Here is a 25,053-nt window from a genome sequence, read left to right on the forward strand (position 1 = left end):
CACACACACACACACACACACACACACACACACACACACTCACTAACACACACACAGCCATTCTTGTTTCATATAGTTAACTGGCCGTGTTAGCTATCTGGATTGTTAATAGCAGAACAATCAATGTAGTAGCATCGCTGAAGAACAAAGCGCTCACATGCCTCTGCCAACACTGTGTGAAGATATGCCAGTTCCACATGTTGGATGTTTACCACACGTCAATCACGCTCAGTGCCACACCCTCCTTTTGCCAGCTGCTGTGAGAAGTGACTCACTCAGTTCTTCCTCGTCCTGTGACTAACTTCTCCACCAAGATTCATACAAATGTATTCAGAACGTTTCGAGACATCCTGCTAACAATCTAACAAAGAGGCAAACGGAATGGGGCATAAACCCTGCCAGGAGGTAATAGTGCAGATTTAAGTTTAATTTGATAACATTTCAGAATTTTGAAATAAATTAATAAATGAATTAATTAAAAAGCAGGGTAAACCAATATTCCAAGCTATCTTTGAATTTACTGTAGTAGCTTTTTGCAGCGTGACTTCTACTTAAGTAACATGCAAGCACACAAACAATAGTGCTGAGTAATATATTCTACACTAACATTTCTATTGCACCGTTCCAAATTCCTTGCCACTCTTCCTCTCCCCCCTCCATTGTAGCATAATACATATTGATGTTACATAATAGTATTCATACTCATTACTCACTGCTGGAAGAAACACGTGTAATAATGTTAGAAGAACACCTAAAATAGTTCAGCTGTGTCAATATCACAGCTTGAAGGGCATGATGGTCTCATGGGATGCTGGCAAAGCGTTTGATCGTGTTGAGGTGGAAGTTTTTGCTTTTTACCCTCAAAGACTAGGCCTAGGTGAGAGTTTTATAAGCTAAGAGAATATTATAAAGCTGTTTTAGCATAACCCCTTAGGTGCTGTTCTCTCTCTGTATTTTGCCATGAGGAGGGGCACCAAGCAGGGGAGTCTGCTGCCCCCACTGCTGATTGCATTTGCGATTGAGCCACTGGCAACAGCCATTCGAGTCAATCCTATTACCCACGGCATATCTGTTAATCAAAAACATCATAAATAATAATACTGATGCAAAGTGCCAGCAGGTTGAATGCGTTAAGATCATCACCCATCTGTAGAAAGTGCCCAGAATTGTTTGAAAAGGCCCCACCCCTGATCCTCCATGACCTGCAAAGCAAATACAAGAAGCCATCTGAAAGCCACTAAGAAGAGGTTACAGAATAGCCGGGTGGAGAGAGACAAAACACACTGATTTAGGTGGACGTGTTCCTTTTTTTCCTCTTTAGAGGGAAAATCAGCCAGGAAACAGCAAACTCCTCCTGCTGGTTCACAGGACCTAACAGCTAAACTGGAAGCAGCTGAAGTACACACACACACACACACACATACTTGAGTGTTGATACCTGACTGGAGGCCATTGAGACCCAAGGTCGGGCCGGCTTTGGACAAAAAAAAAAATTAGAAATTATGTTCAGGCTCGGTCTGGTTTTGGTCAAGGTGGCATTATTTTAGTGAAAAATGATGGACCTACTGTCTGTTCTGGGAAACTGTAGAGTTTACATGATGACACTCTTACAGCCAGTAAATGTAATCTAGCGATGGAGGGCAGGCAAAATCTCGGGCTTTTGTCGGGTTCGGACGCAAAAAAAAATAATAGCTGTCAGGTTCAGGTCGGGCTTGGTTACTACGCTTCCATCTCAGGTCGGGTTCGGACAAAAATGTGTGGCCTGATTAGAGTTCTCATCGGGCCTGAAAATTAAGACCCGACCCGAACTGGGCCCAACTGGGCCAGCCCGAGGCCCTACCCTACCCAACTAATTAGCCGAACTTTAAGCCCGACAGCCCGATAAAGCCCGAAAAAAAAAAAAAAACGCCAAATTCGCCATTAATTAGCAGCACCGGTGGCTCAAATTCTAGTAGCAGTGAAAGAACGGACATAATAGTTGGCAAAAGGCAGCTTCAAATGTTCAGTTGTTCATAAAACATAAAAGTAGGCTATTAATTTCTCTGTTCTCTACTTCTCTGTTGTAAAGTGTCTTTGATTTGTGACTCTACCGAGTCTGCCAGCACAGCGGGATACTGCTGCAACTCTCTCTCACTTGTTTGCGCTGCGCTCGCACAGCTGGTTGTCTGTCACTGAAAGTTTAGCCTCCAAATCCAATCCAGTCTCTCACTCTCTCCACCAGTCACATAAAAATGAAACGTCATAATCAATAACACAACACATAATTCTATTTTTTTATTAAAAAAAAAAAAAATCCACACACAGAACCCAAAGCCCGACCCGACCCGCCCAATTCACGTAAAGTTTAGGCCAGACCAGACCCGAAAATGTCGGGTCGGGTCGGGTCGGGTCGGGTCGGGTCGGGTCGGGTTCGGACAAAACTGTGTGGCCTGATCTGCACTCTAACATACACAGAATACTTGTGAGGACCTTTCACTGCCTAGTTATTTTCATATGCTAAATCTAAACTTTATCCTAACTCAAACTCCAACCATAGGTTACAGATTTAATCATAAACTATAACTAACCGTTTGGCAGGGAATAAACCTGAGCCCATGCTAAACAGCCATCTCATCACTTAAGTCTAATCCTAATTCTTATGTTGACCCTGAACCCAAGTGTTTATCTGATACTGTAGCTGATATCATTGTTAATAGCATAAATATTCCACTTTGTTGATCGATTAAGAAAATAAAGACAAACACAATCTGATGTCTTTCGTATGCCAAGAATCCAGTGATAGAAATCCAGCGACAACTGGTGATTTATGGTTTCTCAGCTGGCCCATAATGATACCAGAAGAAAATAGCACAAGTCATTTTTATATGCATATCAGGGACTGGGTGTTGCAAGGGGGTTATTGAATGCCACTGAGAGAGAGCTTGGCTGATACACAGGCAGAAGTAGCAGCTGACACTCATCCTCTGTCATTCAGCATATCAGTGGTTATTTTCTCCCATTTGTCAGTGCTTGCTCCACTTGTATCTAATCTAATGTGAGAGACATATTACACATTCTGCTGTCACCTGGGCAATATCATCTCTGAGGCCCAAGAGCCTTCATCTCATTATATGGGATAATTTTCGAGGCAGTGCTGGAGAGACTATTTATCTAAGCCAATGATCCACTGCTGCCTCAAACAAAGACTGACTTTCTCCTTTGGCTCCTCTTTTGACTCCACTGATATATTTTAGCTAGCCTGGCTCCACAGACCCATGAATCACACATTCACCCTAAAAAAAAAAACTTCTAGCAGTTCATAGGGTTTTGGTGTAGCCCAATTCAACTCGGATTTCTTGGCTTGAAAAACTGCAGTCCAAGCAGCACCATTGTAGGGCAGACAAATGTTGTTGATGTAATCGTGCTGTGCTGCAGCCACAGAGAGCACAACACTGGCTAACATATTGAGAAAATGGATGATAAAATTATAGGTGCTATCAACATGGTTTTAAATTTTAAAACTAATAACATTAAAAGCAGGGCAACATTGTGCACTGAAGGCATTTCTGACAGGGGAAAAAAAAAAATTTTTATTCTGCGCATAGGATTTGGCAAAATTTCTATTGAATTTATCAACTAACCCCTGTGACAATGTCCCCCGGCCTGTTAAGATCAGTCTAGTTCTACTCCAGGGAGTTTGTTTCCATGGCTAGCCTGGACTTCACTGAATCATTCATTCAAATGCTTTTCATTGGCTTTTTTGAAATATAAAGGTTTTGCATTTGTTAAGAGCCTTTTCACTGACAAATTGACTTGGCATAAATGGCATAAAGTGTCAACATTAACACTGTTGCTAATTTGCATCAGTGCTGTCAGCTGGCTAAACACAGTGAGTGTGTCAGCTGAAAACTACATAACAGCTGGACACGGGTTAGCAGGATTCAAATCCCTCCGCCTACAGAATTTGACTAATTCAGGGGCAATTTCAGACTGAGTTATAGAGCAGAAACAAAATGGTCATTCAGTCTGAATATCAGGCTAATATTTTGCTCCATGCCACAGTAACAGACCATGTTGTGTTGGTGTCTGTTCTAAACACTCATTTGTTCTCAACATCTCATTAGCTATCCTTCGTGCCAGTCGAGGACTTTCTCACATCAACTCTACTACTACAAGATTCCAAAGTGAACATTTCAGCAAGTGAGCTCTGTTGTAATATTAGCCAAGAAAACATTAACTGGCATATGGTTGCAGCCAGACAGACCCATAGCTATTTCAGTTCCATCAAGTGTGATATTTTCACTTTGCTGGATGGTGCATTGGCCTGACCTGAGCTGAAATAATATTAGTACCTTACAAGGGGATCTATAGCCCACCAAGCCCTGCTAGAACGGATTATTGTCACATTTAGTGACTTTTACGATCTCACAGACCTTGGTGAATTATGAAGAGGTACTCAAAAATGATACAAAATCGGAAAATTCCTGTTTGTAAACTGGGGTTTACCATGCCTTTTATGAGCCTGGCGTCTTTGCATGTTGTTTCTAAAGAGGACAAGATATGTGCCTCAGTGTTGTAATGAAAGCACAGTGACAATGTGTGATAAATGAGCATGGACTGTGGCAAAGACCTGTGTGTCGTACGCAATTAATTACACTCAAACTGGGTTATATTTACTGGTCATTAACGTAGTAGCATCAAAGGGTTTTTCTAGTTTCTGTCACTCGCATTGTAGGCATATAGAACCATGTGAAATATGGTTTCAATATCTGATAAGACTATATGGTTTTTACATAAAATACCAACATACACCTACTGCATTGCTTTAATAGAGGCAGAACCTAGCCCCAACCAAGACTTTAGTATTCCAGGACTGTGTAGAAGTGTGTCTCATGCATCCTCAAATAAATACATATACACACACACAGTTCAGCTCTCTCTCGCTCTCTCTCTCTCTCTCTCTCTCTTTCACAGACACACACACACACATACACACACACATGTAATGTGGTTTGTTTGCAGCATACAGGGTATTTGTTTTAAACCCCCAGTCATTTGCTTCCAACTGCACAGGGACTAATTATTTCTCCTCCCAGAGAATAAAAAAGAGAACATAAATCAGGACTGCTTCTAAAGCTGACAAGCATAATTGTCTTGGTGACTGGTCTATGTGTTGGTTATTTCACATTATGGCAGAAAACAGCTGCTAATAGGCTGCTAATATGTCACAACTACATATATATATATATATATATATATATATATATATATATATAATCTGTCTAGAATAGGTAGATGAGGGACAACATTTTAGCATTCTGGTGTCCAGACAATAACTGATAGAGGAAGAGGAAGAGGAATTGGATAAATACTGTGTAAGAAACACACAGAACCAAAACAGATCTGTTTGGTTTAAAGAGCATGATAATCCTATAGCTTTGTAACAAGTTTAATTTCAGGACATTATTATAATATTTTGAAAAAGTGAGGGTAAAATATCATCTTTTATTCATTTGTAAGATTTTGGTGGTACATTTAGGATCTCCCTCTCCATTCTCCCCTTCCACCCCGCTGAAGGCCAGCTGGTGAATGGGAATATTATGTGCCAGAAAGTACAAGATGCCTGTTTGCCCAAGAACACTCCTTGGAAGCTGCCAGAATTTGAGAAAAAAATTCCGATTCAATGGATTCCCTGCTTTTTATATGGACCTTTGGTGGGCATAACCTACATTCTTAGGGTCAAGATGTTTAATGGATCAAATGTTGTTTTAGAGCTAACTTCCACTTTTCAGTTATATCTACTTGAATGAGATAGATTTCATGAAGTAAAGCTGTTATTTGATCTTTTATCAAACAGATGAAGCCATTCACTCACCAATTTAAACCTACGAGTAATTTAGAGCCACCTGTTTAGCTGACCTGCATGTTTTTGAACAATGGGAAGAAATCCATGCAAACTCCTCACAGAGAGGACTAGGGCTGAGACTCAAATGCTGTGAGGTGACTCTGCTACCCACTGAATCACCATGCACAGCTGACTTTGGGGATTTTATTTAACATTTCTATCAAGCATTTTTTTTTTTATTTGGAAAAAAGGGTGAGGAATGAGGTCAAGACAAGCAGAACTAGGAAATGTATAGAAATTTCATCTTCCAGTAAAAAATTCTCCTCTCACTTGGTTACAGTCGGTACTAAAATGTCCCTTCTGATTGCTGTAGGCAAAACTAGTCCTGTGAGAGACTGGGCAGACACAGTGTGGATTCTCCTCTCTTTCTTTTACTCATTGGTTGCACTGGCTTCAGGTTTTTATTTCATAAGCCAAAGGTGAGAACCAGACAAATGAAAAAAAAAAAGAAAAAGAAAAAGAAAAAGTTAAAAGAACAGTAGTTGTAGCAGGCCAAATAGAAGTGCCAGCCACAAACTGGCTTTGTGAGCCAGTTCTTATGAGGGAATCTTTTTAATAGTGCAAGCTACCCTCAGCCACTGCCTGCTGATAAATTGGAAAATTATAGTAATTATTGATTCATGAAGTTGATTCATGCACAGTCTGAAGTAGTGAGCAGCAGAGATAATGAGTGATATATTTGCTTCTCTCACCACTTCCCTTTGCTGCAAATGAATTACTTCAAGCAATTGGAGTAGAAAATGAATCAGACCAGAATGGGGAATTGTTTGTCCCAAATGTCAACCTCAGTTTTGGAGTTTGGGTGTCTTTGGTAAACGAAACAAAACGAAACTAGAAACTAAACCAAATCAAATCTGCTGTGTGTGTGTATAAATATATATATATATATATATATAGAGAGAGAGAGAGAGAGAGAGAGAGAGAGAGAGAGAGACAGAGAGAGAGAGAGAGGTTTATTATTATATTATTTATGATCATTTTAAATGCAGTGTTTAACTATTTATTCAGTCATTGCTAATTTCCTAGTAATTTAGTGAATTTTACACTTTTTTTTTTTTTTTTGCTATTTTTTGGGTCATTTCTTGTTTGTTTGCACATCAGCCTTGTCCCATGTTTTTCTGGATGTGTGATTATATAAAGATACAAAAAAGGAAAAAAGAAAAAAAAAAAAACAGTAAAGCCATTAAGTAAATTTGTCTGCTTTGGTCTCAGTAAATTCACTAGAAACGTGGTTTGCACCTAAATTACTCAGAAAGCAGGGATTCCAGTAGCAGTACTGACAAACTGGCTTGTTTCTTGCCTGGTATCTTCAGCCCATTTTCCGCACCTTGCTACCGTTTCAGTACACAAATTCCATCTTGCTGTGTGACAGCTCCATGATATAAACATCATGTAATCTTGCTAGTCAGGTACACCACCTTTTCCATTCCCAGAGCACACACTCTCCACTTCCCGCTGTGCTGGCTGACAGATCCAGTGCCCGTAGAAATGGGACACTCTCTGATCACAGCAACTGGAGTTAACCGAGGACCGTGTTACTTAATGATGACGAGCAGGGAGGGGGAGGACGGCGCTTCAAGGGCTGGGCAGGATCGGGGTGGCTGAGATTTGAGGTGAAAAGAGTTGGTGATGGTGTCAAGTGTACTGTGGCTCAATTTGGCATTGGCTACCACTACAGTGTTCCTACTGCAGCACACAACGGACCACATTACAGCATGCAGCAACACTTTGGCAACTACCTGAGCCCTGCTCACCCATGATCTTCAATCATCCAAAGCAATACATTTGCATTTGGAGCATCCAGCCAGCATCCAGCACTCAATGAGAGGAAGGCAGAACCACTACTGTCCTACAGAACAGCTGGGGAGGAAGTGAAATAATTTAGCATTTTTCAAAATGCGCAAACTATCCCTTTAATATATGCTTATTTCTTGCATGTGGTTCCCTAGTACAGTGCTAACAAACCAAAAGACACTCTAAGGTAAGTCTTTTTAAAGGCATTGATTGTGTGGGCCCCCAGTGTGCAAAAATCTGGGAAACAGCATCATTTATTCATTCATTTATCCATTTCATACACATCAGTCTTTTTGTTTTGTCTCGTGGCTTTCTATCTCTTCTCAAAGCTGCCATGACATCATGGGAGCAATATACTGGTTTGATTTTATTTAGCTGCCCTCAAAAGGCCATACTGCCATTTTTGACTGCCAACAATGGCCTGACCTTTTCTGGTTCAGGGGGTAACAGAGTTATCAGCAATCACACAAACAGTGGCGGTTCTGCCCATGTTGCCGCCCTAGGCGGCATTTTTTATGGGGCCAGTGGCGGCGGTAACGGCCGCCACTGGCCCCTTCTGGCCACTAGAGGCGCCCCTCCCCGAGCCGGCCATACTTTTCGTATGGACAAAATCTTGTTTGAATAAAAAAGCCACCAGTCAGCATCAGGCGGGCCGGCCGCGGCACCGGTCTGATTCTGACCGGTGCCACGCCCACCCGGTCAGGTCTGCCGGATCTGACAGGTGAGCGGCGCACACAGACTGCCATATATACCTTTCATTATAAATCAACACAGCCACTCCTATTTAAGATGGCTTCTTTTGTTGGCACAAACATTTGCTTGAAAAAGGTCTATGACCGAAACGTCGCAATAAACTCTTGATTCTGGAAGTTGGCCAGTGTGCGGGAATTTATCCTTCAATTACTTTGGACTGGTTTGTCCTTTTCCGACGCACCTGCCCGAGGAATAGATGTGCAAAGTTTTATGCTCTCCCTAATGTCCAAAACAAAATAAACCACACAGCATCTCACCAAAACCAGTGGGTGAGATGCTGTGTGGCCAGACTGGGTCACGCCCCTTCCTTGGTGCATTCAGTGTAACATCATGGAAAATTAAGCTCTCATCATCTTTTCTAAAGAGTGCACAGGAATGTCAGCAAACACAGTTTATATAGAATATTACATGTAATATTACATGCATGCATACAACACCCTGTTCATTAGAGTAGATTAGATTAGATTAGATCCAACTTTACTGTCATTGCGCAAAGTGCAAGTAGCCTACTAAGACAACAAAAGTTGGAGTTTAGCATCTAACCAGAAGTGCAAAAAAAAAAAAAAAAAACAGAAAGTGCAGTGCAGCGAATATAAATGTATGTATATTAATTATAGTTCATACTCCGTGATTTATTCTAACATTTTAGTATGTGCTGTCTTAGCATTATAATAGGACTTAGATGTAGTTTTGTGTAAACAAAAATATAGATAGATGAAGAATAAAAGCCCAAGGCTGGGTGAGACACCAGAGTAGCCAGAGCAGCATTGTTGCACAGCGTCAGTAACAGAGTCAGCAGAGAACACACGGAAAGGAAATACAACAGTCCGTAGCATTCCCACCACCGTTAGTCCACCTGGTCATACTTCCTGGTGTAACCAGTTGGCTTTGCCGCACACACTTACAGTGCTACAATTTGTAGAAGTCAGGAACTTTTTGGGTTTCTTGATGTCACTTGGCAGTGAATTTTCTGCACTTTACTTGCAGAAAGAGTTCCCAATTAAGTCTTCCTCCCCCTCACCCAGGGAGAGGGAGCCCAATAGCAGATCTGCGCCTGAATTCATTTGGAGTCTTAGTGATTCATCTGCTTACTTTCCTCGGCCAGATGATGAATGGAGGATGGGATGGAGGGGTGTGGTGGCAGGATTTCTGCTGGCCAATGAACCTCTGCTTGCCCGTTGCCCTGCCGAGGCCTCGGCAATTAAGGCTGTGACACAGTGTGTAGACCGAACCCACCATGAATCCTGTCTCATCAATTTGCAGCGGTGTGTTTGGATCAGTGCACACACACCGCAGGTCACATATCAGAAAAAGGCAATTAAAGAGTGGAGAGAGAACAAGTACTGCAACAAGCTGACAAGCCTGGCCAGGGATTTTATGTTATGACCAGACTTATGACTTCAAAAGTCCTGAGCAGCTATTTTTAGTAAAACCTTACTGCACTGCCAGATCATTTAGGCCATTTCAGTAGATTTTACTTTTTTTCTTTCAGAATAGTAGAACTTGTTGTAAGTCATTTGCTTGAAATAAGCTTTTTTTTTTTTTTTTTCAAGATTACCTTTATGGCATTTCTGCTTTATTTGACAGTATTCTATTTTATTTAGTGACAGTAGACAGAGAGACAGGAAAGGCAGGGCAGAGTGAGGAGATGACATGCAGCAAAGGGCCTAGGCTCAGATTTGTGTTAAAGGTACAGTTCACCCATTTTGACAAATGTGATATTATTTCACCTCTCTGTTATTTGGGACAGTGATGGTGCTATCTTCCTGTCACTGTCATTGTTGTCACCACCCTCCCCTCAGGCAGACTGAGAACCCCCAGCACACGAACCAACAGACTCCGTAACAGCCTCTTCCCCAGAGCTGTGAACATTTTACAAAATTCATAACACTGACTTCAAAACCATAACACGTCACACACACACTCCCTCACTCCCTCACCCCCTCAATACTGACTCTGTGTATTAACTGCTGCTTTATCTGTTTTTAGTTATTTATTACTGAGTATGTGTATGTGCGAGGCGTGCTGGTGTGAATGTGTCAGAATGGGTGGGTGTATATAGCTTATATTTTTATATTATTTATTTTATCATTTGCTGCTATCTTGAGATGCTCTAAACTGAATTTCATTGTGTCATATACAATGACAATAAAGTTTCTATTAACATTAAAAAAAATAATTGTTACTGGGTGCTGGATACTGGCTGGATGCTCCAAATGCTAACTGTTAGCCTCCTGCCATTGAGGTGGACTTCCCCCCAACTATCAGTCTTAAAATTAAACATCTGAACTATCTCAGTGAGCCATCAGTCATCAACATTCATAAGCCACAGAACTGATTATTAGCTGTGTAAAGCAAAATGTTTTTCCAGCAGAGGGTTCGTTTCACTCCACCCAATTTCAAGTCATCAAAACACAACAGTGCTGCTGCTTAGAAAAAGAAAACTAATGTGGATGACTTCATTATGGTGATGGAGTATTGGTGTGAAGAAAGATTGAAGTCTCTGAAAGTTCTTTTTTCATATCATAGTGGAATGAATTGAAACCAAAAGCTAGATAAAAAGAGGAAAATGATACTGCAGTTCTGCCTAGTTTGGGAAAAGATTAGCAGAAACATGAAGTTTATACGTTTTGTAGATATTACAGTCTGCATTCAACTACATGCCTGCCTTGCTATTGCAGCATTTTGCCAGTGTAAATTAATACTGAATGATATAAAACTGATCCCGTGGTTGTTCTACATAAGTTTCAACTTGGGCAAATACTTCTAATAGAATTGGAGATGAAGTTGTAGCATATTAAAAAAAAAAAAAAAAGGAGAGAGAGAAGAAAAAAGAAAAGATATAGAGGAGAATAGAGGAACTAACACAGCACAAATGGACAGAACTGAGTTGGTGAAAAGGGGTAGAGACATGATGAGCAGAGCATCTTTTGGCATCTAGATGTGTTTTGCTAATATAGCTGAAGGGATCCAAAAAATTGCAATTAGTTTTCAGAGAATGTGTTTTTGGAGTAGAAAAAGGGGCCGCAGCTGTGCACCACAGAGGTTTTGATCGGGGGCAGCCCTGGCAGCACACGAGTGCAGGTGAGGAAGGCAGGTGTGTGTCAGTGAGAGCCAGCAGACCAGGTGGGGGAACTGTTCCATGGAGCTTTCCTAGAGGTTTCATTTAGAAGCTATTGTGTAGATGAATAATCATATCATCTACTTCCAATCTAAATGCTTTAATAATGCAATGAAGTAAAGAGTTTTCTGTTATGCATGAAAAAAGTGAGCAGTGTTTATGTTGAGGCTGTAATTTGTGTGCTAGATAATATGTGTAGACTGCACCAAAGTAGGTGGGACACTTATTTCATTCTGTACACTTTGTCATATGTACATCCTGTCACAATTTCTTCAGTATACCTAAAAACTGGTGATGATCTCTGATCTAATTGTCCACAATATGTGGACAAATGTGCAATATGTGTCAGCTGGTTGGCTAGTGTGTCATGGCGCCTGCCCTGTCGGTGAGTAGCTACCTGGTGGGGCCTACCCTTACTGTCTTTTACCATGGTATTCTGTTAAGTGTGCTGTTCTATGCTGCTGTGTGCTGGGGTGGCAGTCTTACAGTAGAAGACAAGAACAGAATTAACAAACTTATTAGGAAAGCAGGTTCCATTATTGGTACTAGCCCTAGTGCTTTTGGATGAAATTCTGGAGCAGAGATCCATTAAGAAACTCAGAAGTGTCTTATCTAGGGATGATCATCTCTTGCACAGTGTGTTTTCTTTGAGTGGAAGAAGTGAAAGGCTACTTGCACCTAGATGTATGACAGAGAGGTGTAGGAGGTTTAGGCTGTCAGCTACTTTAATAAGAACTGTTGATTGCTGCTGTTTTTATTTATTAATTATTAGTAGTACTATTGCTGTTGGTGTTGTTGTTTTTACTTGAACAATTGAATCTTATGTGACTTGAATTGCCAGGAGTGGCATAGATTGGTGCCTGCTCTATACTGTATATTGCAGTTTGCACATGTGTATTTTGCAATTTTGCACTTTCCTAGAGTTCTTTTTTTTTTTCTTTTTTTTAAACTGGTATGATTATTATGCTCTCTCAGTGTTATGCCTGGTGCAGATCATTTATTTTTATATGCAGTCTGTTGTCTTGTGCCCTGTCACATTGTCACTTTCTTGTTGGTGCATGTTTGGCCTGGTAGCAAATGAATTTCCCCTTTGGGGATTAATAATGTGCATCCTATCCTAGATAAGTAATTAATTTCTGCTAGTTTTGTTTCACAATTCATCACTGACGATATGATTCAGCTCTTCACAGAGCAGTCCACATTATACTCACTGACTGCTCTGCAGCACTAAAGACATGAAACAGGGTGTCTGTGGATCAGGCTTTAGTTGGCATTAAAACGTATTAAATCCATCCCCCAGAGGTCTTAAGATATGGAAAATAAGTTTCCATATGCTACATATTGCAATCTCAGAAAATGATGCTTAATTGGGGATTTGGGATTTACCCTTTCGTAGCATCATGCAGACATTATATTTTCGGGGAACACTCAAAGCAGATGACATATCAACACAAAGGAGAGATGTTTTCATTAGCTAACTAGCTTTACTAACAGCCATAATTTACCCTCTAAGATAACACTATAATTCTAGATTGATGGATAAGAAGTATAATCATGGGAAATGCTAATTCGAAGGTTGGATAACCCCAATTTTGTGACACGGTTAATTCCAGTTTAAGGCAATGAATAAGAGATTCACTGCAAACTACTCAAGAAATCTTAACCCTGCCTCCTAAAAATGATGTTTCCACACAATTGCACTGGAAATATTCCCATATTTTTGAATCTTTTCCCACGTTTTCCCATATTTTTTAAAGAAATCAAGTGAATTCACTCAGGTATCAAAGGTTTAAGTGATTAAAAACATTGCAGGCTTCAGTTAGTCACATGTGGTTATGCTTATGTACACAAAATAAAAGCACTATTTCTAATATTATGAGTCACGCTCCTGGCAAGTGGGCCACAGGCTCCTCTTGAATGGAACTATTTCTTCATGGAAGGAGCTTCGCCCCATAGGATTTGATCTCCAGGCACTTATGCTGACTGCATTTTGAGCAATGGTTGTATTTCTCACTGGAGATTCCCCATGTGCAGTGTTGTCAGTGAACTATATGGCACGTAGGAGGGTTAGGATGAAAGCAATTTTTTGACATGTAGTCTGCATTGATGGATATTCATGTGTCAGATTCTGAGAGAGATGTAGCTTCTAATCATCTGACGTAGGCCCACGCCAAGGAACAGAGCAGCTCCACTGTTTGTTTCATAGCATACCTGCAGGTTTAGATAAGGTACAATTCTAATTTTTTAAAATGCCACTCAAAATGAAATGTAAGACCAATATCACAATAACAAATTAAACAAGTTACTTGGGTTTAGGCACAATTTAGGCACTGAAACATAAAGGTAACTGAATAGGTTTAGATTCTCAGAGGCTGAAAGATTTCCAGCCGTCTCCTAAAAATTGTGTTTCCATAGAACTAAATTGCATTCTCAATTACATTTCAAGGGGAAATGCATTTTAGTCACAGATTACGTTTGTGATGTATCAAAAATACATTTGTAACTACATAGTGTAAAGAGTGACAAAGACCTAGGAGGACCTTAGGTGGGGTGATGGATGGGTTTTGGTCCCTGTGATGAATTAATCATATGAACTGAATAAAAAGTTGCACAGCCGTGTAAAATGACAGCTGTTGTGACTGCTGGAGAACACAACACAGTTGGTGAAATGGCACTTGTTATTTCCCTTTTGGTTAAATGACAGATGTAAAGACTGGAGGAGCAGGCAGATAACTGATATAAAAATGTCTGGTTGTGTCTTCATGCAGTTATGGCAAATTGTGGGAGTGTAAAAAGGCTTGTGCATCATATACCTGCAAATCCTCAATGACTGAGTTTCATAAAACACAACAATGCGTACACACGGTGTTATATTAAACAGACGGAAAACTAATATGTCGAAAAGAATGTTTATGCTCTAATCATAGTCTGTGGGTGACAGCGCTGCAGACTGTCAGGGGGCTGCTCTGCCCTCGAGTTCCACCTCTCGTAGTCCAGCAACATCACATTACAAATAGCATTATAAAAGTCAGCAAGGTGTGCAGCTTTTGAACCATAAATACTCAGACTGGCAACTGCACTGTGGCTGGTCCTCAGCAACACACCTGCCAAGTCTGAAGCTGATTGGACATACAGTGGCAGAGATCATTGAGCCACACACACACATCCAGATAGAGATTTCTCCATTTCTAGACAGAGTATGCTAAACATGCTAAATCTCTGGTATGGTCCTTTAAGTTTTGCTAAGCCTTCCAGCCAAAAATGCCTTTGCAAAGCTTTACAGCCCCAGGCGATGAGTCTTGTGCTGTTGCAGACACTCTGCGCTCTTCACCCCACACCCACTGCCTCATTTTGCATACACATTTAGAATGCAAAATTTTTCACTTCAAATCTACTTGCAGTTTTGTCCTAAAATTATCCTGAAATTATGTCAGGGAAGTTGTACATTTCACAAAAGTATCGGAGTTGACAGAGTAGCTAAAAATGATTTCCAGCTGAGCACATTGATAACTTGAATACCTTTTAATCTTGTGCATTTTTACAAGCCTCAAATTCTGTTGAGGCTTGAATGCTGTTCTGTGGGCACTCTGATCATGTTTTTGGTGCAATCAATTTGGCCTGTTCATTTTCTGAGGGAATGCCAGGGAAATGTGGTCAGCAGAGCACAGACCTCCACCCAGGACACAGATCCGGTGTTTGCCTTCACCCAGTAGTGCAATATGTGTCAGCTGGTCCGATCTGATACCCACACATTAGTTAACCACCTATACTCACATGCATTTGAAGTCTTTTAATAAAGGCTTGAGATTATGGAAGTGTGACCTATATGTCATTTCATATGAACAGATTTAACATTGGAGTCTATGGCACTTCTGCATCTAATCCCCTGCATGATGACCAGGTGAATCAGGCAAACTGTGGTCATAGTTGCGTTTTCATTCATCCTCTTTGTATCTTTTGGCCAGCTATTGTGAAAATGTAATCAACGCTTCCTGTTTCATGTAAATCTGTTCAGAACTTTTTGAGATATCTTGCTCACAGACACACAGGCAGACACAGCAGAGGTCATTTCCATCTTTGTACAGAAATCTGCGGAGGGAATTCACTTCAAGGGTAGGGATCGGAATCTACCTCATAATACGATCACAGTATTTTATCCACGATAACAAGATGGCATCATGGTACAGGCCATTCTGCAATATGCAATGTATTGTCAGATAATCAGCTATGATATGTCACGACTGGCACGTGCAGAGGGGGGGCGGAGGGTGCTGGAGCACCTGCCCCTTTGCCCCTTGATGACCAAAGTGCCCTTTTGTCAAAGTCATTTTTTTTTTTTTTTTTTTTTTGTAAGTGCGTGTGTGAAAGTCTGTCTGTGGCCCAAAATAATAAGAAATAAAACAAAATAATAATAATTGAGATCTACCTTTGTCGGTCACATGATCCGCGACGTGCCCTCACTCTGCCCTCACTGCCCTGACGTGCCCAGACGTGCCATGTAGCTAAGCGCTGCTAAGCAGCTAGAGACGGCCACTGCTAGTCTCGCGAAACCGAAGACCCAAGGGAGTAAACAGCTGGTCCGGTGAGTCGGTTTTGCAGCGGTATTCGTTTGTGCACGGTGTATTCTTGCAAGATGACTGACGAAGTGAAGTGAGCAATGAGCATCCTCTGTGTCGTCTGTGTGCAGAGTCAGACGAGTGAGTGAGTAAGTTAACCACACAGCGGGCTGTGGGGAAAAAGTATGTCAGGTTTCTGTATGGTTCTCTTATTATGGGCAAAGTGCATTAGAGAGATGTCATGTATTATTTTACTCTCAAGCAGTGTTTTTCTATGTTTCTAGAGGCAATGAGGCATAGACTATATTATTTCACTAAAACAATGCACTATGCATATTCACATAATTTTGGACTATTACAGTATAAATACAACAACAATAACAACTAGACTTTGTAAAGTTTCTGAAGAAGTTTTGATGTGCTTGCCTTGCAACCGCCTGGACATGCGCTGAACCAACAGCCCTATGCTGTTTGTAGGTTGCATAGTGTTGTCGCTCTTGGCTTGTGTGGACTGAGAGAGAAATGAGGTTCTATAAAGCACACAGCACGAGTGACAGTGGTGCTTGGGAGAGAATTGCTTAAAAGTAGTAGTCAAACAAATGCTTTTATCTCAATGACAGTAAGTCCAAGCAGAAAATAAAAGGTATTATGAGAAAGGTAAGGCTTTGGGCTTTCAAACTATGTCAAAATTATGTTCCAACAATTAGAAGAATTTGAATTGTGATTTTCTCAATCTCTCATTTTTGTATCATTACTTGTTTGTTTATAACATTTACACACAAATATAATATGCATACAAAATATATAACTTTTAGAACTTTGGATAGTCAAACTGAATAAAATCATAAAAATATTTAAATACATCATTCAATTATTTTTTACTTCATTATCCGCACTAGGAATAATTGTAGCAAACGTTGCTACAGTTCAACCAGTTATATTGTAAGGTACGTTTCTGTATGGTGTTTCAAATTTGTGTTCCATGTGCCCCCTTTTAACTTTGAGCACCTGCCCCTCCAGATGTCTCTGCACGGCCCTGTGTCACGATATCTCCTGCAGCTGCAACACGTTCATGACAGAGCAGTTTCGCTTAAAATATTTAAAGGCAGGGCACAAATACACCCCATGTCCTTGTGGAAAGCCCTTTCAGTGGTCCACTCCTGTTATTCAGATTCAGATTCAGATTGCTTTATTAGTCCCCGAGGGGCAATTCGGTTTCTACAGCAACATAAAATACATACAACAATAAACAACTGAGTAGACAACCCACTAAAACACATTGTAACATTACATGTGCAAAAGGGCAAATAGGCGCTCAGTGCAAATTCTGGGGTGCAGGGACCATACAGTACTTACAATATTATTCCATAAAAGTCAAAAAGTCAAAAAGTCAAAAAAACAAACAAACAAACAAACAAAAAAAAACTCAATTAAGGCTACCTCTGTTCAATAGGCTGATGGCAGATGGAATAAAAGAGTTGGCATATCTGTTGGTTTTCCTTGAGGGCCCCCGATAGCGCCGCCCTAGGGGCAGTAGGGAGAACTCCTTGGCCTCCTTGTTAAAAGCTATACAAGATTTGCTTTTGCATTTGTGATATAAACACAGGTTACATTTATAGCACTGGAATAAATCAGGCCTGTCTTGTGCACTGTAGTGGTTGTGTGGTTTTGCATTGCAACATGCCACACTGCTGAGGATTTCATTTGTCAGACTGAATGTGGTTTGACACGGTGACATGTAACATACCTATCCTCACAGTATCTCCTGCTTTCCAAACTTTGTGACTGCTGAAAGAAGAGGAAACTGAAGGATGCTAGGATTAAGATAGGAAAAAGACATGTGAGCTTCCACTTAAGTCAGGAATTGAACTGTGGGTGGCAGCTCTGCTGACAAACCAACAACACACTACACTTCGAACCCTTGACAGGTGGCACTCTGCTCTGTATTCTCTACACCAGGATTCCAAACAGCAACAAGCTTTTCTTGAAAGTCCTTTGTAATCCCTGAATGGGTATGTGAATTCTGACAAATGGGGTGAAGAAACAGGACTATGCTCCTGTATATTGTGATGGACAGGAACAAATGCTGTTTGCTTTCATCAGCTAAAGCCCAGTGGAATGCAGATGCCACACAGTTTCTATCGGTGTTTAATTGTAGGGATAGCTTGAAGGGGTGTTTGTGGCAGACTCCAAGCAGGCAAAATCTTTGTATCTCTGAGTGTGTCGAAAATGGGATGGAGCCAGAGGAAGGGTTTGTGGGAGATTTCTTCTGTTTTACTTAGGTTTATATTCAAAGGGGAGAAAGAAGCAAAGACACAATGGCAAAGATGGCACGATGAAAGACGAGCTGTTTCCTTCTTCTCCCTGCAGAGAGAAGTTTTGGAAAGCTGTTTGTGACACTTCAGAAGTGGGCTGAAAAATGACTGCTGCCAAACTGTGGAGGCTGTGGGTCATTCTCTTTCCCTCTTATACAGAAATAGGGAACCGGCCACTGAAGGAGATAGAAAACTGGCAAACAGATGACAAATAAACTTTCTTTCCAGCTCTACTCTGCTTGTGTGATTCAAATGAAGTAGAGAAGTACGTAATGATGTTGGATCTGCTCAATTTCATGAAAAATGAAAGGATCATTCAGGGATTCACAGGCCAGGTTGAGGGGGATTTGGGAGTCTGTGCCTCCACACAAATCTACCCCTCAACTCTGTGCTCTTCTTTCAGAGAAAATTCTCTTTAGCTGTCCTTTTCACAGCATATAGTCACTTGGATACAATATTTGTCCAGTCAGCTCATGACTGAGCATTTCTTTTTTCTTTTTTCTTTTTAGTGCTTTCATTTGTTCATTCATTCATTCATTCATTTGTTGTTACCTCTGCTAATAGAGTTGGACAGGGGTTATGGTTTTGCCCAATTTAATTTGTCTATTTGTTTGTCTGTTTGTTAAAAGTTATGAACAGATTTGCATTAAATTTGGTGGAAAGGTTGGTCATGGAGCAAGGAATAACTGATTCACTTTTCACACTAACTGCTCAAAGAGGGGCGTGGCTGTAGACGGGATTAACTTTTGGTAAACATCCAACATGTTGCATTCGCACATCTTGGCAACTGCATAATGTTGGCAGAGGTATGTGCTCTTCTGAGTGCTTTCGATGTAAAGCCACCCCCTCTATAGGGATGACATCAAACTGTACGCCACGAATGAGCGAGACATCGGAACAGCAATGACATCAGAATGTCATTCAGACTGGACATGTGTGGTAGGATGGTATCAAAGAGGGGCAAGATGGTCACAACTGAAGGGGATGAACTAAAGGCAGCACAGCAAACGTGCAGGACAGCTACAAATACCTTGGAATCCCGCAGACAAATGGAAACCATGAGGATGCAAGGAGGTCAGCCACAACCAGGCAGGCCCTGAGGAGCCAGCTGAATGGACAGGACAAGATCCAAGCAATATGAAAATGAACTTTCTTCACACCAGTATTCCATCGCCAAATTGAAGTTGTTCATGTTAGTTTTCCTAAAAGCAGCAGCACTTTTGTTTTTTGATGACTTTGAAATCGGAAGATAACTTTGTTAGCCACAGAGGCATTATAAGACGGCTGTTTCAACCAAAAATCGTAATTTCTAAACTTGGATCAATTTTGAATATATGTTGTGAAATATTTAGTAGCCCTGCATGATTTGCAGTAAGGCTTGTTGCAATGTAAAATGTAAGGAAACTGTAGCAAATGGCTGCTGTGGTCCTATTAGTCCCATGTTAGTCCTATGTTATGGTCAGACATGGATATGAGTGTGGACATTTCTTTTTGTACCTTATCTTTGGACAAAAAAAAAAAAACCTCAAAAGTTGTTGAACATAAATACATGAATACATGTATCACTAACACACATATGCAAATTCCTATGAAGCATCGCAAGGAAGATAAATAAAGTGGCAAAAACTCAGTAAAGGTTCCTCAGACATTTAAATTAAGAACCTCAGGAGTTCATCCTTACATGGTGGAAATAGGAAATAGATGTTTAACCCTATCTATACTCTCAACTGTTATATACAGTTCTCTGTGGTGCACCTAGTCGAAATACATCTTTAAGTATATTAAATGAATTGTCTATAATCTACATTAAATATATCTGTCCATATTAAATATCTAAAATATCTAAATGCAATAAGATATCTAAAATCTTTATTATTATTATTTATCTAAAATCATTGTATCCTCCTTGATTGTTCTTAGTATTTTTCATTACATTGTGAATTGTTTTAAATATGCTTTTCTTATTCTGAAAAAGTTGCTGATAATATGAAACACTTTTGCAAAGATTTTTTATTACACCAAAAACCCTAAATCATAAAATATAGATGCCTTGTTGCCAAGTTTTAGTTACACATACACGCGCGCGCACACACACACACACACACACATGCACATGCACACACAAACGTAAAAAGAATACAGAAAAACACTATATATCATGAAAAATAGATGCCAAATTGTCAGCTGTTTTTTAAAACTCACACACATACTCACTCTGTCTCCCTCTCGTTCACACACACACATACACAGACAGACAGACAGACACACACACACGCTCACACGTTTGTTAGAGTAGAGTAGTTTGATAGAGTTTGTCCCAGGTAACAAAACCCCAACAAACATGTCCTTTCTTCACATAGCCAGTGACACCACAAAGATCAAAGAGGATATGAACCCATCATGTTTCCAAGCAAAAGTAAAAAGCACAAGCAGGGGGAAATAATGAAACTTCATTCTGTTTCTCATCATTACATGTCATTTGAAATCTGCTCTTGATTGAACACAATCATCAGTAATTCCACCTGGATTCCCTGGCACTTGCCCCTAATTAGGCAACAGCCTTCAGACCTGCTTTGACGTTTGATCAGCCTTTATCCCACAGACTGCAACGCTCCGCTCCATGACGGAAAATGAGTTTTGCAGCCTGTTGTCAAGTGGAAGAGATATAAAGATTGATGTGAAAAGCTAATTGCGAAAGGCCCCCCGACGTAACAGTATCCTTACAAACAAAGAGAGAGCGGTTACATTCAAAACAGTCCTCAGCTCCTTCAACTGTCATTATTAAAGTTTCAGTGCTGTGGGAGACTCTGTTGTGCTTGATGCGAGTGTCAGGGAAAGAGAGAAGATGTGGGAGATGGAGCGAGAGGGAAGAGAAAACAGAATGCTAAAGAGTAAGCAGGAAAAAAGAAGAGCAAAGCCTCAGGGGTTGCAGACAGACAACGGGGAGGGAATGAGAAGCAAAAAACAAAGAAAAAAAAACAAGGCTTCTCTCCCTCACCACTACAAATTTTAATAAGGCAACTGCAAATGTGACTTTGTGACTGATGAGGTACCCATCTGAACCAATCAGAAGAAAAAAAAAAAATTCACCTTATCTGTAACATTCCCCTCAGGCCAATCAGTGTATTTCTGAAAAAGCAGGACCGTAGTAACGAGATGCGTCATTCCTTCAGTTTTCATCAAAAATCCAACCAGTGGTATGTGAGATATTGTGCATGACATGGAGACAAAGAAACTAATATATTGCACAAACTGGACTAAACAATATATATGTACAGTTAGGTTTGGACAATGACACAATATTCATAATTCCTAAACAGTTATTACCATATTTTTGTTCATCTCCATAAATTAAAGCTGGAAGTCTGCACTTCAATCACGTCTTGATTACTCCATTTCAAATCCACTGTGGTGGTGTACAAGGACAAAATTGTGAAAATTGTGTTCCTATCCAAATACTTAAGAACCTCACTGCATATGCATATGTATATGTATATGTACAATAGCAATTTTCTGGTAACTGTTTTGGTGATTTTGGTAATGACAAAAAGTGTGCTATTCCCTGTCAACAGCTCAGCAGGCCAAAGGACTTTACAAGGCATTCCCTTTAAAGTAACCGGGGACACCTTTACATACTTGGGTACAGGTGATCCATTAATATAAAGACCTGTTTCTAAGGGGCACCCTGGTAGCTCACCAGTTCAGAGAGTGCACCGTGTGTGTGTGTGTGTGTGTGTGTGTGTGTATGTATTCTGATCACAGCATCCTGGGTTCAAATCCAACCTCAGGCCATTTGCTGCATGTCATCCCCTCTCTCTCTCCTGCCTTTCCCGTCTCTCTCTACTGTGACTGTCAAACAAAGCAGAAAGGCCAATAAAGGGAAAACAAATTGTATAAAGAAGACCTGTTTCATCACAGTTATGGTACGTAAGAAGTTATGTAAGAAACAGTCATCCCTGTCACTATCCTTAGCTGGCAGGATCAACTTTTCAGTAATTACTCCTGCTGTCAGTATTATTGTCTTCTCATTGTGTAAATAATGAGATGGAGGTGAAATAATATCACATTTTTCAAGACAGGTTAAGTTCCCCTTTAAGAGTATATAATGTTGAAGATACAAAGGAGCACATTACATGGGCACAACCACTTCTAAATATGTAGTTTTACCATTTCGCTATCTCAGTGTTCTTAAAAGATGATGGCAAAATTATTTGAGCCTCAAACTATCACTGGAAATGTTTCAAGCTTCACGCCTGTTTTTAAATAAGCTCTTTTCCTCTTGCTGCAGAAAAGGTCAGGACACTGAGCCATACTGCACTGCAGGTATCTGCTCTAGATATGAATCCGCACAGGGATGGGAAAACTAGGACATAATACTGTATATGTGGATCGTATGTATAAAACTGTCCCCGTCTCACTGCCTTTTGTCTTTGTGCCAGTATTTCCTTCTTTGTCGCAGTGGGCTCTGTTTCATGAATCAAGGCATGGACAGAGGCAAGCGGCACAAACTCACTTGTGCGTGACCAACAGATTTAACTTCTTGACCAAAGTCGAGGGCAGTGGAGGTGCACCAGAGGGGCAGTGGTGAATGGAACTGGATTAGGAAGAGTACATATTAGTAGCCGGCCTCAGTCTTGACCAATTAAATCAGCTCATCCCTGAAAAAGCTGTGCACTTCGAGCCGTGACGCACTGACATTTTCACACATGGAAGGAGAATCCTGCACCCATAGTTATCTAGTCTCTCAGTGTAGGAAATCTGTCATAAGTGTCCAACAGTTCTCATAAGTGCCCAAAAATGATACATACATTTGGTCCTAATTTTAGGAATATAAGTGCTCAGCCTGTAACTGAGGGAGCTGCAGAGCTATCCTAAACTGTTGAGTTACCCCAGGAGGCTGCAGGGAGGTAACAGCAGCAGCACAGATGGGTTCTACAGACAGTGGATGAGGCAGATTTATTAAAAATACCAGTTGGATTGAGATGGCATCATTTACGTGACTGAGCTTTTCTGTGAAGCTGTTAGTACATCTATGTGACGATCGTCTGCCCTCTGCAGAAATGAAAACCATCAATACTTTGAGATGGTTTTCAACAGCAAAGGTGCAACAGTGTAACAGGAACTGAAAACAGGTGACCATTCATTAAATGGCAACCTAGACAGGTAATTAAATAATTTACAAACCAATATGTAGATAAACATGCACATAAACAATCCTATATCCCAAGAGGGAAAAATCGGCATCATTAGTGGTTGGATATTTATTCATGTGGTGTTAATGTAGAATCAGTGTGCCTTTTTTCTGTTAGAAAAAACACAATATTTTACATTATCATTTGTTTCAGTTTGCAGTTGCGCCTCTCATAAAATAGTTATGTCATTCTTTTTCAAAGGATAATAAATAAATAAATAAATAAACTAGGAGGAGTGCTCCTCCTCGTTTATTTATTTATTTATGTATTTGACAGGGACAATGCAGTCAAACATAGTTACAGGCTTGCAGCTGATGTGATGCATATAGAGTTTATAGCTAGAGCTAATGCTCAACTCCAGTCCCCGGTTGGGCTCTTCCACAACATTGGAGTGCAATACAAAATATACAAAGCATACAATTCAACAATCTAATATTGCATTATATAGCATAAAACCTCCACCCACTCGCAACATTGCAGTACAATATAAAATACATCAATTAAAAAGGCCATACCATACAATTCTATGATTCAAAAGTCTAGGGTTTAGGATTAGGGTTAGGGTTAGGATGCCTTGTGTCCTACTCTTTCTTCTAATTTTCTTGTAATTTTCTTTAATTTTTTTTTTTTTCTAATTTGCTAATCATCTTTATCAAGCATGTATTACCTCTGCACATCCTGTATCGCTCCATACCAGAGCAGCAGCAGCTACCACAGAGACAGAGGTAGACTGCATGGGTTTGCTATCATTTGTTTTCTTTACTGAACATAAGAAAATAGTTCTACCCTTAACTTATTGTTAATTTTTATTTCAGTTAACAAAATGTTTGTTTGCATCTAGTTTTTTGCATCTAGTTTTTGTTTTGTTAATGATAATAACCTTGATATAGACACATGTAGATGTATGTAATTCTGTGTAAATGTTATTTTATGGATATCTGTGTATGTCTGTTTGCTCATTGGTTTTTGTTTTGTTTTGTTTTTTGTTTTTTTGTTTTTTTTTTTAGCTCTGCTTGGCTATTCTTCCATGAGTCCATAACAATAAAATAGCATTTACGAATACGTCTAAAGAATATGTCGAAAGAATACGTCAAAAGAATACATGCTAAAAACAGTGATAGCATACAAAACCCAATAACACAAAGCCCATCCAAACACAAGCAAAGTCACACAAGTGAGGAGAGAGGGGAGCTGTCCAGCAGCTGTGGTGCTGAAATCCCACCATGCCTGCTGCTTTGCCAAAACAATAACACCTTATCAACACACACTGAGTGATTTTAATTTTCCGCTAAATGACACTCTTAACCATGACAGCTCCTGACACTTTTCCTGAGAATTGCATTCATTTTGAATGTGGCAGTCTTTCCAATGAGATCCATGCAACTGTGTAAGACAGCTGTGTGTGTGTATATGTGTGTGACAGCTAGGTCACTTATAG

Source organism: Myripristis murdjan, chromosome 7, assembly GCF_902150065.1.
Source record: "Myripristis murdjan chromosome 7, fMyrMur1.1, whole genome shotgun sequence".
Classification (NCBI taxonomy): domain Eukaryota; kingdom Metazoa; phylum Chordata; class Actinopteri; order Holocentriformes; family Holocentridae; genus Myripristis; species Myripristis murdjan.